The following is a 20,506-nucleotide window of genomic DNA, read 5'->3' on the forward strand; positions in this document are numbered from 1 at the left end:
CATCGAACTCGTCCCAAAGAGGCTTCGGGGCTCCCGCGTTTACTCGAGATACTTCCTCCTGAAGAAGAAGACGGGAGGATGGCGCCCCATCCTAGACCTGCGACGTCTGAACAAGTTCATCAAGGCGCAGAAGTTCCGGATGGTCACCCTCCAGCACTTCCTGGGGCAGCTGGAGGAAGGAGACTTCCTGTCGTCGTTGGATTTGGAGGATGCCTACTTCCACATTCCCATCCTAAAGGGGCACCGAAAATTCCTCAGGTTTGTGGTCCAAGGGCGTCACTACCAGTTCAAAGCCCTCCCCTTCGGACTACGGTCGGCACCCAGGGTATTTACCAAGTGCCTTGCACCGGTGGCGGCGCGACTGCGCCGCGAGGGGATCCACGTCTACCCCTACCTGGACAACTGGCTCATCCGAGCCAAGACGAGGGAGCTCGCCGTGGAGCACACGGCAAGGACCGTCCAACTTCTCACGGACCTGGGATTCTCCGTGAACTACGCCAAGTCCCACCTGGTACCCGCGCAAAACGCACTGTTTCTGGGAGCGAAGCTCGACACAGTGTCCCTTCTGGCCTCCCCGTCGGAGGAAAGGACCAGGTCCATCCTGGGCAAGGTACAGCGGATGTTGGTTTCCGACGTGGCCAAGGTGAGGTCCATCAAGTCCCTCCTCGGAATGATGTCTTCTTGCATCTACCTCATTCCCATGTGCAGGCTCCGGATGCGCCCGTTGCAGGAGTTCCTGGACGCGCGCTGGATCCAAACGACGGGCGGCTTCGAGGAGAGGATCACACTCGACGAGAGTTTCTGCCGAGCGGTCCGGTGGTGGGGCACCCGCGCGCATCTGACGGCGGGCATGGACTTCCAGACCCCCAGGAGACAGTGACCACGGATGCCTCCCTGGAAGGGTGGGGAGCGCACACCGAAAATCTGCACGCGAGAGGCCTCTGGCTCCCGACGGAGAAGTCCCTCCATATCAATGTCCTGGAGCTCCGTGCAGTGTTCTGGGCCCTCAGGTCCTTCCTTCCGTCCCTCAAGGGCAAGGTGGTGAGGATCTTCACCGACAACACCACCACCATGTTTTACATCAGGAAACAGGGCGGAACCAGGTCCCCAGCACTGTCCAAGGAGGCGCAGGACCTGTGGCATTGGGCAGTCGCCCAAAGGATGTTTCTGGTGCCGTTTCATCTGGCAGGGATAAAAAACACCATCGCCGACTCACTCAGCAGGGAGCTGCGCTCGTGCCACGAGTGGGAACTACGGCAGGATCTAGTGGATCGCCTCTTCCGACGGTGGGGCACACCCCAGATCGACCTGTTCGCGACGGCGACGAACTCCAAGTGCCGGAGGTTCGCCAGGAGGTTCCCCCAGGCGAGGAGCATGGGCGATGCTTTCTCGTTCCCCTGGGAGGGCCTGTTCCTCTACGCGTTCGCTCCTTTGCCACTGCTAATCCGGCTCGTCAACCAGCTCAAGAGGTCACGGTGCAGGATGATCCTCGTCGCACCTGCGTGGCCGAGGCAGATATGGTTCCCGGACTTTCTGGACTTCTCAGCGTCCCCGCCAATCAAGCTGCCGGTGGACGCGGATCTACTCTCCAGGGAAGGAGGCGCCATCCTCCACCACGACCCGAAATCGCTGAACTTGCAGGCCTGGCTACTGCAGCGCTAGAGTTTGGAGGATACGACATACCGGCCGACTGCAGAGAGGTTCTTGCAAAGGCCAGGGCGTCCTCGACTCTTAAATGCTACGGACACAAATGGAAGAGGTTCTCTGTCTGGTGCCACGCACAGAAGATTAACCCTCTACGGATTACGGCTCCCCAAGTACTGCCGTACCTGTTGACGCTGGCCAAAGCTGGACTGGCACACGCGTCCATCAAGATTCATCTTGCTGCGATCTCCCGATACACCAGAACCACGGGCCGGACGTCCCTGTGGTCTCATCGTCTGGTGAAAGAGTTCATGAAGGGACTGTTCAGATCGTTCCCGCCGGTGAAGGCGCCGGCCCCGGCGTGGGAGCTCAACGTGGTGCTGACCAAGCTCATGGGACCTCCGTTCGAGCCTCTACACTGGGCCCCGTTGAAGTTTCTGTCGTGGAAAACAGCGTTTCTTGTGGCCATCACCTCCTCACGACGGGTGGGAGAGATCCAGGCCCTTTCCTGCAAGGCCCCGTACTTGACTTTTCACGACACGAGGGTAGTGCTCAGGACGCACCCCTCCTTCATGCCCAAGGTACCGTCGGACTTCCATCTCAACGAACCCTTGGTGTTGTCTGTGTTCTTCCTGACGCCTTCGTCGCCGGCTGAGAGGACTTTGCACTCGCTGGATGTGGCTAGAGCGCTGAAGTTCTACGTGGACCGCACGAAGTGTTTTCTGAAGACGTCACAACTCTTTGTGAACTTTGGACCTGTCAATCAGGGGAAGGCTCTCTCGAAGGCTTCCATTTCCAAATGGCTCTCCGGCTGTATCATGTACTGTCATCGGTTGGCAAACCGACCGCTGCCTGGCCGTCCGAGAGCCCATTCCACCAGAGCGATCGCAGCTACCACGGCGTTCCTTTCTGGTGTGCCCCTGTTGGACATATGCAGGGCTGCTACGTGGAGGTCGACGCACACCTTCACGAAATTCTACTGCGTCGATCGGGATTCCAGGGAGGAGTCCAGGGTCGGCCAAGCAGTGCTGCGCAACCTGTTCGCCTGAGGTGAGCCTGGTGAGGAGGTAAGATGCTTAATGTTGAGTTTGATGTAATGCTTAATGTTGAGCCTTTGCCACCTCCCGTGGTTGTGCATGTGTGTACTGCTATGTATTCTTTATTCATGAGCATGTGAATCCATGCCAGACCCCATGCTGGAGAAGGAACAAGTTACTTACCTGTAACTGTTGTTCTCCAGCATGGGTCTGGCATGGATTCACATGCGAACCCTCCCGCCTACCCCTCTGCGGCTCTTCACTTGGTCATACTGCCACTTCAAGTGCTTCCAAATCTGAAGATGGCTGCCAGAGGCGGTGCTTAGGTAGAGGGCAGTCATTGGCTGTGGTCAGTATGACGCAGAGACCAGTGATTGGTTATTACTACGAAAGACAGATCAGAAACAAAACTGATACTGGTTTTTTCTTTACCGAGGATTCCCAGCCTGACGACGGGGAATATTCATGAGCATGTGAATCCATGCCAGACCCATGCTGGAGAACAACAGTTACAGGTAAGTAACTGGTTCCTTGTTTACACCCACCCCCCAGCACTATCTGAAATGTCGTCAGGCCTAGTACGATAGTTGCTTGTTTTGTTCCTCCCCCCCTTTTCTGCACCTCTCTCCATCACCTTTTGCTTTTCTCCGTTTCTACCAGAAATGTCGCCAGGCCTAGTACATATTTGCCTGTCTGTTTCCATTTGCTTCCCACTCTCCCCCTCCCTTCCTTATCTATGTCTTAGCTCTTGCACTATCTGAAATGTTGTCCGGCCGGGTACGATAGTTAATTTCACATTCTTACTGTTCATGGCCTGTAAGAATGTAATTGTATTTTCCCTTTTTCCCTCCCTTGCCTTGAAGCGCTTTGAAACACATTGTTTATAGGCGCTATATAAATAAACTATCATATCATATCATCATTTTTTTTTTGCAGGTCATATTAAAATATTGTTCTTTTTCAAACCTGCTCTGCCCTTTTGCAAAACTTGTCTACTATACATTAATAAATGGCACCACGTTGCCTGAGGCTCAACTCTAAAAAACTAAAGAGATTTTCCAGGTTTCCGGTGCAACACCCTTTGTCTCCTCTCCAAAATCCATGACCCTGACCACTTGAGCCATCCGCTAGTGCTTGCAGTCTGGGGATTCTCTTTGACAGTGAATGAAACATGAGCACTTCATTACCCCCATTGCTACTCCTGCCATGTGTATGGGAGCGAGGGGTCCTCAGGCCCCCTCGCGTCGTACGCTCCTCAGTACAAGGCTTGGACCACGTGCCTCCGGTAGTGGGATTGCCCCTTGCCCTTATGTGAAGTTAACCACGGTTGACTGCTACATAGATGGGACTACTGAGCAAGACACGGGGCATCCATCTTTTGTGCCCCGTTTCGACTCCATCTTGGGTAAACAGGCCTCACTGCGATAGTACAGCAATGCTCAGCTCCCCTCCCACCACAGCAGCCAAGGACAGAGACACACACACAAGGCGCGCAGGCAGCTGGCTGGCCCCACCACTGCACTCCCCCTGCGAAGGAAAGCTCTGAGCTTCCATTCTCACGCTGAAGCCGGAGAAAGTTGCAACAATCAATATGCTACCGTTTTCTTCCTCTGAGATCACTGTTCGCCTGAGAACCGGCATGTGAACCAGAATGAGCTAAGCACATTCTGCTTGATTCGTTCTCATAAACGTGCAAGCCACCCACCCCCATTAGAATAATTTATTGCCATCCTGACCCTGCACCCCCTATAAGGTATTTCTTTCAAGTGCCAGACCCTCGTCTGTGCTGCGAAATCCACCCAATATACTCCTTACTAACCTTAAGCATTTTTACTACTATATATGTTTTTATTTGTACTAATGAGTTTGAAACCTAGGAAAAGATGCGAAACACAGCCTGATTCTTCTACATGCACAATAAAGGTCAAGACCTCCAAATAAAGCCACAAATGACCCAAATGTACTGACAATAATCATTGTGTGTCACTTATGTAGAAATGTGACAAGTAGAATAAAATGTTTTAAATAATTTGTTATTTAGTGTGTAACATATTAGCTTAGGTAGTGACCACAGTGACCGGACCCTGACCTGCGTGAAGCACAAGATGTTTGACGTCCGTCAGCTACTCAGCCAACCAGGAGGAAGAGATGCTACCCACACCTACAGCACCACACCGCCCGGTCAATCGGGTCCATTTAGTATTTTTTGTTTGAGTTACTTTAACTAATATAAATATGAGCATGATGTAATGAGATGGAAGAGTTTTTTGGGTTATTTCCTAGCTGGAGAAATAAACCATCCTTTGAACTCTTGCAGCCGGGTCTCAGTCCCTCTTTCCCCGACAAGGGGTTGTGTTTGCTATTTCATTTTTTCTCTCACACGTAGTAAGACAGGGAAAGGCACCTACATTTTTGGTGACCCCAACGTGATTTAGAGAGGTGCCTTGAGGCCTGCGCTGCCCGGCAGCGAGATCCAGGGCGCCCCCCAGCAGAACCATCCCCTCCGCGGTTGACCAGACTGTGCACACCAAGAAGAAAGGGTCAAGGGTTCCCAGTTGACGAATACCCAATCGAAAAAGCTGCTCGCCAAGGCAGGCCACGGCTTGGTTGGGGGACAGACCTGAGCGAGGTCCGGCCGTGAGCGGCGACCCTCGGAGTACCTGACTGAACACGTGGAGTCCCGGTTGCAAAGACCCCAAAGGAAGGTAAGGGGAAATAGGGGAAGAAGGGAATTAGCAACAAAGGGAAGGTAGCCAAGAATAAGGTCTGTGTGAGTGACGGTGAGGCTTTTCAGATCTATCCTTTATATGGCCATTAGGTGTTGTAAGAAGTGAGAAGAAGAAGAGAAGTGGTATCCTAGCCGTTAGGGGGTAGAAGGCGGCGTTGTGTAGCATTTGTCCCGACCAAGTGCAGAATAGAAATAAAGAGAAAAATAGTAGGGGTCTGGTGTAGGATCGGAGTAGTTTTTAGAATATTCTTTTCCGTGGAAGTAAGAAATCTTGAGACATAATAAAGGTGAAAGAGGTGGGGAGTGAATGCGAAATAGTAGGTAGTATAGGGAAGAAAAAAAAAACAGGGACAGTAACGGGAATAGGGAAAGAACAAATGCTCGCAGGCAGTGCATGTGTATGTTGCATGATTATATGTTTGTTGGTCTGCTTTTATGTATATGTCTTGTTGAACATGCTAAAGTATTTTAATACAAGTAATTTGTGATTGATATAAGGTAAAGCAGAAGAAATAAACTGTGAGGGGTGATCAGGTAACACCTCTCAGAAAGCTAATGTGACATATGGTAATTGTGAGCATTGATAAAGAACGTATTATTTCCACATATTGTAACTGATATACCTAGTTAGAGGTGGGAAGAGATTCAAAGGTACCAGAATACACAAGAAAGGAAAAGAAACATTGCCATGGGGGGAGTAACACCATTGGCACATATTTGCCAGCACCTTCCACTTTATAGCAATAGAATACAGAAGTACCACGATCAGTGGATCACTGAGATAAAGGGAGACGGGGTCACACCAATTTGGCCAGAAGGAGGATCATTTGACAAAAAAGTGTTGGACCTAGTAGCAACACATTTTTTAGCGCGATATAAAGGGAAGCAGTTACAGAATAGGAGAGAAGTGTTGGATTTATGGCGAATGTTTGAGGAAGTTGCCCCCACGGCAGAGGTAGGTACAAGTCGAATGACAGAAAAGCAGAAAAACCCTGAAGAAGTAGGCGGGACACCAAAAGGGGAATGCTCAACAACTACAACCGAAAACGAAGTAACAAAAATATATCCCTTAATGACTAGGCCAGCAGTAGGGTTTAGTGAACCCCTGTATATACCACCCACCGCCACTGCCCAGAGCGGGGCAACAGCCCCCGAACCTCCACCATATGACAAAGGAGGCTTGTACGGCCCCACGAGTGCGCCTCCTGTGGATATAGCACATTTAACAGGTGATTTGAACCGTCAGTTAGCACAAGCGCAAATGGAAATAACACGGTGAAGAGCTCTATGCGACAAAGGGCAAATGCTGCCAGGGGGAGGGGAGGTACCTCCGTTGTCACTGGCAGATCTCACAGACCCCAATAGGGGCAGTAAGCAATGCATCCCCAGCAGCTTCGGTATCAGGACAATCTATAGCATCACAAGGGACGTCATCACAGCAAAGACAAGAACAAGAGTGGCAGTTAGGACAGTTCCTGTTCCAATTGAATAACAAGCCAGTGAGAATGATATGCCCAGATACACCAGAGAGTCAACAAAGTCGTGACCAGGGTGAAAGACAAGGAAGTGAACCCAAGGAAAACTGGGAGGATAATAACGAGCTAGAGATAGAAATAGAAGAAATATGGGACGATTTAGATGAATACGAAGAGCCAGCTGCCGCGGAGGGTTCCCCACTGCCAAACCACCGTTGCCCAGACACACTAGCGCCACCATTATGGCAAGGTAGACTAAGACAACGAACAGGGAGGATAGGAAACATATTGGTAAGTAAAACGAAAAAAGGGAAGATCAGCAGAACGGGAAAGAAACAAAAACTACAAATGCCACTGATACATAAAGGAGCAGGTAGGCCAAACTACATTCCGTGGGCCCTTATGGACAAAACCAACTTATTAAAACTCCTCCCCCCTCTGACGGGAGGGGCAGGTAAGAGGATACATATATTTGAGAAGAACACGGCAGGTGTGCCGTTAGCTATAGGTGATGTAAAAAGTCTATTAGTTTCAGCAATCGGGGACCAAGCAGACACAATCTGGCAAAGGGCAGGGTTCCCGGGAGTAACGATGAGCTGTGACCGACGCGATGGATCACCATTTAACAATGTTCGAGCACAAGTGTGGGATGCATTGCGGCGTGCATTTCCAGACGTTCCAGATTTACATGCAGTGATGCAGTGCACGATGGAGGAGAACGAGGATCCTGCGCAATTCATTTTGCGAGTGCAAGATTTATGGAGAAGCGAAACTGGTATGGCATGGAATCAATCAACAGCTTTATTCTATTTTATCATTAAAAAAGGGTTGCCGAAAGAGGTGCAGAAGGCCTTGGACAAAATAGCTGGGATCGAAGCCAAAGGGTGGCCTGAAATTCAGAGCATAATTTTACACACTGGAGGAGGATCAAAGAGAAGGAAAAGGAGGTCACGCAAAAGAGGCTGGCTGACGAAACAAAATTGGTACAGACGAAATTAGTGAAGGTTGCCGCCATTACTGCCAGTGCAACAGCAGATAGAGGAAACGAAGGAGAGGAAAACGGGGGAGGAAGGCCCGTTGGGATAGCAGCGCAGTGGGTTGGAGAGGACCAAGGACAGTGGAACGGAGAGGAACAGCCATGCCAAGGATCGCAGTGGCAGAACAGGCCTGCCCAAGGAAGAGGTGGGTACCCTGGGCAAAGGGGAGGATACGGAGGAATGGGAAACAGAGGGTATGGTGGGCAAGGACCAAGGGGAGGACAACAGGGGTCATGTTGGAATTGTGGAAGATGGGGACATTATTCACGAGATTGTAGAATGCGACCATCAGGGTATTTTCAACAGCAACAACAACAGCCCATGAACAATGAACAGGGGTGGGGCTGCCCACACCCAGGTAGCCCTTGTGGAGCTCCAATGGGGAGAGGGGTACAACAGGATCAATACTGCTATGACCCCCAAATGCAACAGAGACAGCAAGCCCCACAACAGCAGCAACAGCAGCAGTAGCCACAACAGCAAAATGCACTACAGCCCATGGCGAGACAAAACCCAGTAGGGAACATAAACAATAACCCTTTTGCAGCGGCCGCAAACGGTGCCCCTGCACCATTCCACGGCGTAATGGTCGTGGGTGATAATGTTTTTTCAATGCCAGGTCAGCAAAGATACCAAGACTAGGACAGCCCACAGGGAGCACTTGCGTGTCCAGTCCTACCCACCACACAAAGTGCAAATGAGGAACCACTAGTGGCGGCAGAGATAGGAAACAAGCAGTTTATCTTTATGGTAGACTCTGGAGCAGAAAAATCATGCCTCACAGAAGGGCGGTTTCAGCTCTCGGGAAGAAATCTGGAGACGCAGGGGTTCTCTGGGGCTATTTTAAAAGTTCCTTATACAAAAGATCTTGATGTAACAGTGGGGGAAAAAATAGTGCGTGCACCCTTATTGTATTACGAAGACGCGCCAATCAATTTGAAGGGACGAGACCTACTCAGTAAGTTAAACATGACCATAGCCTTTACTGAAAGAGGAATAGTGTGCTCGACGCCAGGGGTATGCCCAGTACGGGCACTCTTGATAGTAAGCACGATTACAAAGGAAGTTGCAGTAAGAGGGATTCCCATTGACATGGACATGTTCGTCTATGGAATACAGGTATTAGTCCGAGTAGTGCCTGAAATAACACAAAAAGAGTGGAGAATACCATCCGACTTCATATTCCGCCCAATCACACCAACAGATGTAGTACCAGGCACAATTATGTCTATAGACATTGAGGCAGTTCAAGTTTCCAACAAACGCATTGTCGTCATAGGCCTGGACACGCAAGGACGCGAGTGGAGAAGTGTGCTATGTATAGAGCCAAACATAATGCTAAAAGATATTACTGATGAAGAATTGTTTGCTTATTATGAAGGGGATGGAGAAATAATAATGGAAATAAGCATACCATGTGACATTATGATTCAATACAGAGAAATACACAACCCACTCATGGCTAACATAAAGGCCCCACTGAGAAAATTTGAAGAAGACATGGCCAGGGTAGCACCTGAAATTTGGACTACAGGACCACACGATGTAGGATTGTTGCACGAGGTAACTCCCATAAAGATTAAACTGAAACCAGGTGCCCACCCACCCAGAGTGAAACAATACCCAATATCCAAAGAAGCAGAGGAAGGTATTAGAGAAACAGTGAATGCACTCCTAAGACAAGGTATCTTAGTGCCATCACCTTCCTCATGCAACACAGCGATTTTTCTGATTAAAAAGCAAAAGGAGGGGCATGGAGAATGGTCCAGGACCTCCGCCCACTCAATGACGTCATCCAAAAAGAGTTCCCTTTAGTGCCTAACCCGTCATCAATATTGTGCAGTATACCAAAAGAGGCAACTTGTTTCACTGTCATTGATCTGAAAAATGCCTTTTTCTCTGTGCCACTCGCACCAGAGTCGCCGTACCTTACAGCTTTTACATTAGGAAACAGCAGATATGAACATCGTAGACTCCCACAGGGGTATTGCGAGAGCCCAAGCATTTTTAACAGAGTACTACGAGAAGACATTGGCAACATAGATGTAGGGAGCACCATTATACAGTACGTAGACGATTTACTCGTCTGCAGCAAAACAGAAGAAGAGTGTAGAGAAGATTCAATAACACTGCTTAACATATTGGCTGCCAAAGGATACAAGGTGGACAAAGGAAAGTTACAATACTGCCTTGCTGACGTTGTGTATCTTGGCCAGTAAATATCTAAAGATGGAAAAAGAATATTACCAGACAGAGAAGCAGCCATTCGACACATTATCATACCAAAAACAGTGAAGGACATGCAGAATTTTCTTGGCATATGTAACTATTGCCGAGCGTGGATCCTTGATTACGCAGCATACACACGGCCAATGCTAAAAGCACTGAAAGAAGCACAAAAGAACAGGGCCCCAATAAAATGGACACAGGAGACAATTGCTCAATTCTCTCGATTAAAAGACCTTATTTCAGATGCCCCAGTCCTTGCAAATCCAGATTATGAAAGGGAATTTTTCCTGTTTTCACACAGCAATGGATCCTCGATTATGCAGCATACACATGGCCAATGCTACAAGCACTGAAGGAAGCACAGAAGAACAGGGCCCCAATAAAATGGACACATGAGACAATTGCCCAATTCTCCCGATTAAAAGACCTTATTGCAGACGCCCCAGTCCTTGCAAATCCAGATTATGAAAGGGAATTTTTCCTGTTTCACACAGCAATGGAACATTGATGACAGCAGTATTGACACAAAAGACATCGCTAGGCCACAAACCATTAGCATACTACAGTGGAATATTAGACCCAGTAATGCAGGGACATTTCGCTTGCGAACAGGTCCTTGCTGCAGCAGCCTTCGCCATTGAGAAAATTGCCACCATCGTAATGGGATGTTCAATGACGCTATATGCAGAACACTCGCTATTTGCTATCTTGGAAAGATCAAAATCTACTCTCACAACACAGAGAGCCTCTGCTTATGAAATAATAATATCCAGTCCAAACGTACAGGTGGTCAGAAGCAAGACAGTGAACCCAGCCACCTTCATTACAGAGCCATGCACAACTGAGGATTTACAGGAACACGATTGTAGCACATATGAGGGAGAGGGCGATGACATTCCCAAAGCAAGCGAAAACACCCTTACAGAAGGAGAATTTTTTTTTACAGACGGATCAGCATCCATAAACTCAGAGTCCAGAGAGAAGACACATACGAAGTGATTGTTCAAAAACGCCTCCCTTCACACTACTCTGCACAAGCAGCCGAGCTGACTGCACTAATCCGCGCGTTACACACAGCCAAATATTGTGCTGTGACAATATATTCAGACTCAGCTTATGTCACCACCACAGTTCACTCAGGGCTATCACGTTGGCTAAGGAGAGGGTTCAGAAGAGCAGGCGGGTCCCCTGTACAACATGCCACGCTGCTTAATGAACTAATAGAAGCTTTAGCGAAACCATCGGTAGTAGCAGTGGGTAAATGCCAAGCCCATACCCATAACAGAGACGCTGTCTCATTAGGGAACGCGGCAGCCGACGCAGCAGCGAAGGAAGCCTTGTACTTCAGTAAGACACCAACATCAGACTATATTGTGAAAACAACAACAGCAGAACAACCAGCAGAAGCATACAATAACACACCCATAGCACAGTTGATAGAACTCCAGAGGAGGGCCCCACCGGAAGAGCAGGAGTTGTGGGGCAAACAAGGGTGTAAGCAATCAGCCACAGATCTCATTTGGAGACAGGAAACGACAGGCAAGGTAGTGATGCCCGTAGAATTATTAGAAGTAGCATTCCAACAACTGCATTTCCCAGCTCACGTTGCAAACCAACGCATTGGCCCTCATTACGACCCTGGCGTTGGACCATGGTGCTATTAGCACCATGGTCCATGCCGGTCTCCGCCATGGTGGATGGCGGAATTACCACCCCATCACAAGGTTGGGGGGGCGGTAATTCCCCATTCACCATTTGCCCTTCCCCATTCCCATTTTGCCCCATAGGGCATAATGGGAATGGGGAAGGCGATAATTACGGCACCGCTAATAGCGGTTGCCGTAATTATCACCAAGGTCCCTTTGTGGCACCCACTTGAACGGCTGCTGCCTTTTACGGCACCGTTAAACCATTAGCGCCTGGGTCGTAATGCCTCAGATATTCAAGAGGATTGGTTTGTTCCTAATCTTCACAAATACTTGTCTAAATTTGTGATTGAATGTACTACATGCCAAACTTACAAGTCAGGAATGACATTACGAACTCTGCGTGGCACTTTGCCATGCCCTACAGGTCCATTTAGAGAACTGCATATCGATTATGCCGATATGGGAGAAAGATGTTATGGAGCAAGATACTTGATTGTCGTGGTATGTCCTTTTTCACGGTGGGTAGAAGCGGGCCCCTGTTCCCGTCCAGATGCAAAACGTGCTACCAAGTTCCTTGTGCGAGAAGTATTCTCACGGTGGGGAATCTGTTTCATGATCCGTTCAGACAACGGCACGCACTTTGTGAATGATCTCTTCAAAGAAGTAACCTCCCTTCTAGGGATGAAACACAAACTATGTTCGATTTATCATCCAATGGCCAATGGAGTTGTGGAGAGGATCAACGGGCTGCTCAAAAGCAATTTATCGAAATTATGCAGCACGTTAAAAAAAAATTGGGTATATTATCTGCCTCTAGCACTGTTCCAACTCAGAAACAAACCATGCAAGGATCATCATTTAAGCCTGCACAAAATCGTGACGGGAAGGAGAATGCACACACCGCTCTCCCCTGTTAGGAGGGCGTCTGATGCGCACAGAGCTGCCACAGTACTGGGAGAAGAGTTTAAGGAATACCTAACACAGCTAACGTGCGCAGTACGCAGCATAGCAAAACAAATTGTTTCACCATTTACTGAAGATGTAGCAACAGACACCTCCATGCCGACAGCAGACAGCCCGGAGGGGCCTTTAATGCCCGGTGAGCAGATTCTTGTTAGAAATTTTGTAAGAAGGTGGAATTCACCAAGATTTCATGGTCCACACACAGTGGTGTACAGCACCCCAACTGTAGTTAAAGTTACGGGGTTAAAGTACTGGATGCACCTCTCAGATGTGAGAAGGGCACACAGTGTTACACCTCCCCAAAATGAAACCGACTGTGTGGATGCCATTACTTGCACAGGTTGATTTGATGAAAATTGCAACTTAGACAGGGAAAGTATAGGGGAAAAGCAAAGGTTTTACATATGTTCTCTCTCTCTCTCTCTCTCTCTCTCTCTCTCTCTCTCTCTCTTTCTCTCTCTCTCTCTCTCTCTTTTTCTTTTCTTCTCATATAAATCGTGTTGTTTTTTCTATTTTTTCCTCATTTATTCCATGATGAAATGAAAAGGAATTGTTAAATGCCTAACTGAGTGAAGAAATGAAAAGAATGAACAATTACAATTATGTTTCTTTTCATATGACTTAACAAATTTATCTCACCCACATGGCTGAGCAAGCTGAAATGTTAGATAGAAATAGGGATGCCACTAGGGCCAGTAGATTAAATAATTTGGAATGTGTTATAAAATATGCTGACATACTATTTGCAATAATGATGTTTTATCTTATTTGGTGCAATGTTGTTTTATATGTGACAAATGAAATGAACAAAGGGGGGAGCGGAACTGATATGACAAAACCAGGGTCTAAACTAACATGGACTGAAGCAACGGCTATTTTGAAGGACACTTATAACATTGAATTGAATAGTAAAAATATAATGTTGCCCCTTGTACAATTGCACGTAAACAAAACTGCTATTCCATTGTTGAATAATACTGTGGCCAAGGAAATAGAGCTTGGATGGAATGTAAATGATGATTACTATTGGTTAACTAATTCCAGAAATATAAACATGCGTACACACACTGCACCAGAAACCACTACTGAATACACACGTCACCATGAACAATATAGATGAAGTATGGTCTAGAATATTCCCGCTGCAATATCCACGAGTTGGTACCCAATTAAAAAACAGAAGGAGGAGAAAAAGGGGGGTGGGAAAAAACAGATACGATATTTATCATAACCTAGGGTTAGATGAAATAGAGGACCCCCGACACCCTGACCAATCAAACAAATGGTATTCAGATATGAGCACCGCAGCAAAGCAAGCAAGTAACGAAAGTTGTTATGTGTGCTCACTTATTCCTCACGCAACTGGAACTCCAAAAATGTTAATCCCACAGGAAGTACCCTTGTCTGAGGCCCAATGTTTGATTCATCTGATGCTGTGTAGAATAAAAAAGACACACACAGTCACTATGGAAAAGAATTGGAAAACGAACAAACTTGCACCAGCAGACGGCAAGGAGTAATCTGCCTCCAGGAGCCATTTTTCATTATAAAAGGGACAAGATATGCATATGACAAGTGGCATGATGAAACGATTGAATGCAAAGCTGAGGGGCTTCGAGGGCTGCCAGATGAAACATACGAATGGGCAAAAGAAACGTGCATCCCCATCTGGTCACATCATATCACCAAGCTGACATGGGTCACACCCCTGGAGAGACCTATAAAGATTCAAAAGGAAATACTGCACAAACTTTGCTTCCATGGAGGAGGGAAGGTGAACATGGGAACTGTGCGGCAGTGCAATAAGACTTTAATAATGCCAGTTATGAAAAAAGGCACTGCTGCATTAATGGACATATACTGGATCTGTGGCAAACAAGTTTACCTGCATCTCCCAGCATCTTGGAGGGGCACTTGTGCCCTAGCCACACTTCACTCAGCACTAATGGTGATACCAGAGAGCCACGTCCAGTTTACAGCAAGGCCTTCGGCTGACACATCGACAGCAGGCCAATCGGCTGACACATCTGAAGCAGGGCAATCGGCTGAACCATCGACAGGGCCCGATGAGACAATCACAGAGCCCCCAGCATACAAACTATTGTCAGAAGAAACGGTGAAAACTAAGTTGTCACGCAGCAAAAGATCCAATTATATTTCGTCCAAATCGTCAGAACTCCTTTCTGAAATCCCACAACAGTATAAGCTTTTCTCATCTGCAGAAACATTCTTCGCATCATTTCTAGCACCAGGCGTTCAAGCAAGGGCAAACGCGAAATGGCTGCAGATAACATGCTGGGAGCTCATCCAGCTGGCCAACAACACTGAAGAAGGATTCAACATCATAAAAATAGAGCTCTGTGCACTGCGCCTGATGACGATGCAAAACAGATATGTCTTAGATCTTATCACGGCGATGGACGGTGGTGTTTGCAAATAAATTGGGGGGGCGTGTTGCACGTTCGTACCAACTTCCGATGCTGATAACGGGACACTATCACATGTGATAACAGCAGTACATAATTTAGGAGAAAGAATGAGAGCAGAAGGTGGAGTAGACAACAACACATGGTTCGACGATCTGTTCAGCTGGATAACATCATGGGTGAACATCGCAGCGAAGATACTCATTCCCATTATAGTCTTTCTTCTCCTAATATTCTGTGTGTGCCAACTGGGACTAAGATGCTGTGAAAATAATATGCCTAATTCAGCAATGATGATGGTAACAGTGGGCCGACAGACAACGGTGGCTACCAGGATAGATGCCCAAGTACAAACCGGAGAATACACCACACCACGGTATAGGATGACTGCCATCTATAGACAGTATGGGGCGTGGTCGATAATCTACATTACACTACCATTAGAGAACCAAATACCTTGCTGTGGTATAACGAGGTTTGGATAGATTTAGATGGGGATGGTGGGATATACTTAATGGTCACCCCAGAACAATATGCAAGAATAGGTAACAGCTTAAGAAGTGTGTGCAAAGCATGGATGCCAATAAAGGGTACACCTGCTTGGGATGAGGCTGTGGCTGAAGCTGAACGCTACCGAAGGGAGAACGGAAAGAACGAGATAAAGTAGTTTGTTACTTTAGATGTAACGAAAGGGGGAAATGTATGGGAGCGAGGGGTCCTCAGGCCCCCTCACGTCATACGCTCCTCAGTACAAGGCTTGGACCACGTGCCTCCGGTAGTGGGATTGCCCCTTGCCCTTATCTGAAGTTAACCATGGTTGACTGCTACATAGATGGGACTACTGAGCAAGACACAGGGCATCCATCTTTTGTGCCCCCTTTCGACTCCATCTTGGGTAAACAGGCCTCACTGCGATAGTACAGCAATGCTCAGATCCCCTTCCACCACAGCAGCCAAGGACAGAGACACACACACAAGGCGCGCAGGCAGCTGGCTGGCCCCCACCCTTACACTCCCCCTGCGAAGGAAAGCTCTGCGCTTCCATTCTCACGCTGAAGCCGGAGAAAGTTGCAACAATCAATATGCTACAGTTTTCTTCCTCTGAGATCACTGTTCGCATGAGAACCGGCATGTGAACCAGAATGAGCTAAGCACTTTCTGCTCAATTCGTCCTCATAAACGTGCAAGCCACCCACCGCCATTAGAACAATTTATTGCCATCCTGACCCTGCACCCCCTGTAAGGTATTAGTTTCAAGTGCCAGACCCTCGCCTGTGCTGCGAACTCCACCCAATATACTCCTTACTAACCTTAAGCATTTTTACTACTATATATGTTTTTATTTGTACTAATGAGTTTGAAACCTAGGAAAAGATGCGAAACACAGCCTGATTCTTCTACATGCATAATAAAGGTCAAGGCCTCCAAATAAAGCCACGAATGACCCAATTGTACTGACAATAATCATTGTGTGTGACTTATGTAGAAATGTGACAAGTAGCATAAAATGTTTTAAATAATTTGTTATTTAGTGTGTAACATATTAGCTTAGGTAGTGACCACAGTGACCGGACCCTGACCTGCGTGGAGCACAAGTAGTTTGACATCCGTCAGCTACTCAGCCAACCAGGAGGAAGAGGTGCTACCCACGCCTACAGCACCACACCGCCTGGCCAATCGTGTCCATTTAGCATTTTTTGTTAGAGTTACTTTAACTAATATAAATATGAGCATGATGTAATGAGATGGAAGAGTTTTTTGGGTTATTTCCTAGCTGGAGAAATAAACCATCCTTTGAACTCTTGCAGCCGGGTCTCAGTGCCTCTTTCCCCGACAAGGGGTTGTGTTTGCTATTTTATTTTTTCTCTCACACGTAGTAAGACGGGGAAAGGCACCTACACATGCTTAACATCTTGAACATCCATAAGGCAATCCTCACCTCTCTGCCAAAACACTGATCGCCATCCTGGTCCTCAGGCGAATGCATTAGAGTTAAAGCTTCCTCCTGAAACTGCACTTGAATGCCTTTCCTTTTCTCAACAGGTTATTTAACTTTGCTTCCCATAGCCCGGGCAATCTCCCATGAACTTTGCCCATCTCCATGCACTACCTTTACACAGGGTGGCTATCTGGGCGGAATTGCTCCTTATTAAGTTTCCTTCTCTTTGCAATTAAATCCATCCCTGGCCTAGCCCCACACATGTGGCTGAATCTATCTCCCTTGCGAACTCCCTCACCATCTATTTTTCCATTTGCTGTGCTGCCTCCTGCTTCTCCTCTTTTGCCTTCTGGCTCATCATTACTGGAATTTCTTCAGCCCAGACCTTAATTTTTTATTTTTTGGAAATTGTTTTTATTGTTGTTTTGTCAGGAAATTAATCAGATCTTTCAACATATTTATGAAAAAAATGCATTAAAAGTAGAAAAAGGATAGAAAACAGATTATTCTCATAAAAGTTGAATTATACATATAATAACTCCATTTCGATCATATATACATTCATTCAATTAATCTAAAAGAAAGGTTTGCGTCCAGCAATATGAATCACCGTAGCATCACTGTCAACTTCTACATTATTGCCATGGACCTTAATTTTTAAATTATTCAAATAATTCACAACTACATATCTCATAGACTTTAAATTCCCATTAAACATTTTCGACCATAGTACTTCAGTGCATAACTGGTGATCAGCTTCAAACAGAGGCTTAAAATAAAAAATTTGCAACGGCAACAAAATTTGACACTCCACCATAAGATGTTTCAAAGTCTCAAGCATTTGATTACAAAATCGACATATATTATCATTTTCTGAGATTTTCCCCCATTTATACATTATTTCCTTGGTAGGCCATATGTTTAGTCTAAACCTCATGAAATCCTGACGATGACTCGGATTGGGAGATTCTTGTAAGTATTTTTCAACCTGACCATAAACTTTATGTACAAATGGATTGCGATTAAATTTCTGTATATTCATGCATGCTGCTCTTGTCTTTATCCAATCCGATTGCCATAATTTGATTTTAGCTTTGTTTGGGTTTTGTATCAACAAAGATTCAGGTATGTCTGCGCCTTTTAAAATTTTTCTTGCAAACGCACACCAAGATCTTGCAAATGTTTCGTCCGATGTTAGTAGATTATTGGCTAGAATCAAGAGTAAGCCATTATTGTTTTCTCTCAGGTACATTTTCTATACAATGAACATATCTTCTATTTGTAAATTGCGAATACTGAGATGAGACCCAACTCGTGCCTAATTACCGGCATGGATTCAGACAATGGAAGTAGCAAAGACTTCTTCCAATATTGATTTTCGTATTTCACCCAATAGGTATAATTTTGACATTTTTTTCAATTCAGAACCATACTGGATAGTTGGAATGTACTTCTGTTTATAATATGCAATTAGTGGTTCAATGGAGAATTTGCAATATTTGGCTCGAATAAGTCTCATTTGGGATAGAGCTGTGTTCTGTTTCAGGTGAAGATAATCCTCTTTTGGCTTATCCAGTTTGCAGTTATTCACACATATTCCCAGATGGATATAGGAGTGAACTACTTGCAAATTGGTATTTTGCAATCTCCACTGATTGCATTTTTGTCTGCTTTTTAAATCAAATTGCAATAGTTGTTTTTTTTATATTAATCCTTATGCAATTTTTAATGGCATACACATCCAGTGCATTCAGCATGTTCCGCAATCCCATTGGAGTTTTTGATATGAGAACCATATCATCTGCATAAAGAAGCCAATTAATTGCTGACCCATTTAATTTAATTGGATCTGTTATGAGGTTACGAAAGCCAAGGCCAATGTCAAGAATGAAGAAATTAAATATTGTTAAATGTCCATCATTACTCAAGCGAATTTGGATAGAAGTATTAGAATGAAATTCCAAAATCCATTTTAGAATGTACCAGAGGCAGGCCAAATTAATTATTTTTTTTAATAGGAGTTCCCTCGGGACCAGGTCAAACGCTGCCCTAAAATCAACAAAAGCCATGTATATAGGTTGCTTAGTTTGTCGGCTCTGAGCAATAATCACATTCAGAGCAGTTAAATTGATCGCCGTACCCAGCCCTGGAATAAAACCAGTTTGAAACAGGTCACGATGATTTGATTTGTTGAGCCAATTTTTAAATTCATTTAGAATCAAACACGCAAAGATCTTTCCCGGACAATCCAGGAGGGCGATAGGTCTATAAGATGTTGGGTTGGTTCGGTCCCCTTTCTTGAAAATCGGAACAATCACAGATGTTTTCCAAGATTGAGGCAATTTCCCAGATCTCATAATTTCAGAAAAGATGATATATAATATCTCAGCCCATAGAACTGAATCCTGCTTGATTAATGCATTATGAAGCCCATCCGGGCCAGAGGTGCGAGAGGTACTCAATTTAGCTATGCAATGAATGATGTCATCTAGATCAAAATTAACAATATGATCCGCAACAATACCATTACAATCAAGGCTCAGGTCTGGAAAAGGGGTGCGGTAGATGTTATCAAAGTGAATTATCAAATCACGCTCCAAAATGGGATTAATCTGAACAGATGACTGATATTTGCAACATGCAGAATTCAAAAGCGCCCAGATACCCCCTGATGATTTGACAAGGATCTGTTTCAGCATGGTTTCGCCATCACGTTGATACTGTAAGGCGCGTCGACCCAAAAGCCATCTTTTGTACGTATACTTTAGCTGTTTTATCTGATCATAATTATCACTCAAATTTGTGGGATGCCTAGACAGCATCTTTATATTTCGTCTTAAATCACGCTTTTTGCTTTTTACCTCCAAGTCAAAGCAGTGAACGTGATTAGGGCGACTACCAAGAGCTTTCATACCTCCAGAGGAAAACATTTGCATTGCATTTATATAGCAAGGGCTGGTAGAGATATTGGCTTCCCCGTGGCTATCACTCAAAACTTGCTTTTAAAAGAGTGGTTTATCCCTCGACCATTTTATACGATTACCCGCATTATTTACAATTAAGTTTGTTAAGGGATAATTTACAGGTCTCGGTTGAGACAGGGGCCAATGACAAGTCAAAGTTACTTGACTGTGGTCACTCATTACTGTGGATTTTACATTAAAAGATAAAATCTTTGAGAAAAGGAGACTTTTGACATAAATGTAGTCCAACGTAGAATGACAGCCCGCGCTATGCCATGTACATCTAGGGCGAACATCTCCCTGAATAGCCCCATTCAACATCACATAATCTCTGTTAGCCATTAATTTAATCCAGCGATGTTCGTCCGTGGTTCTAGAAGACACAGATTCAGACAATAAATGTAGATTTAGGTCAC

This window comes from Ambystoma mexicanum, chromosome 6p (assembly GCF_040938575.1).
Source record: "Ambystoma mexicanum isolate Mex_15411 chromosome 6p, UKY_AmexF1_1, whole genome shotgun sequence".
Lineage (NCBI taxonomy): Eukaryota > Metazoa > Chordata > Amphibia > Caudata > Ambystomatidae > Ambystoma > Ambystoma mexicanum.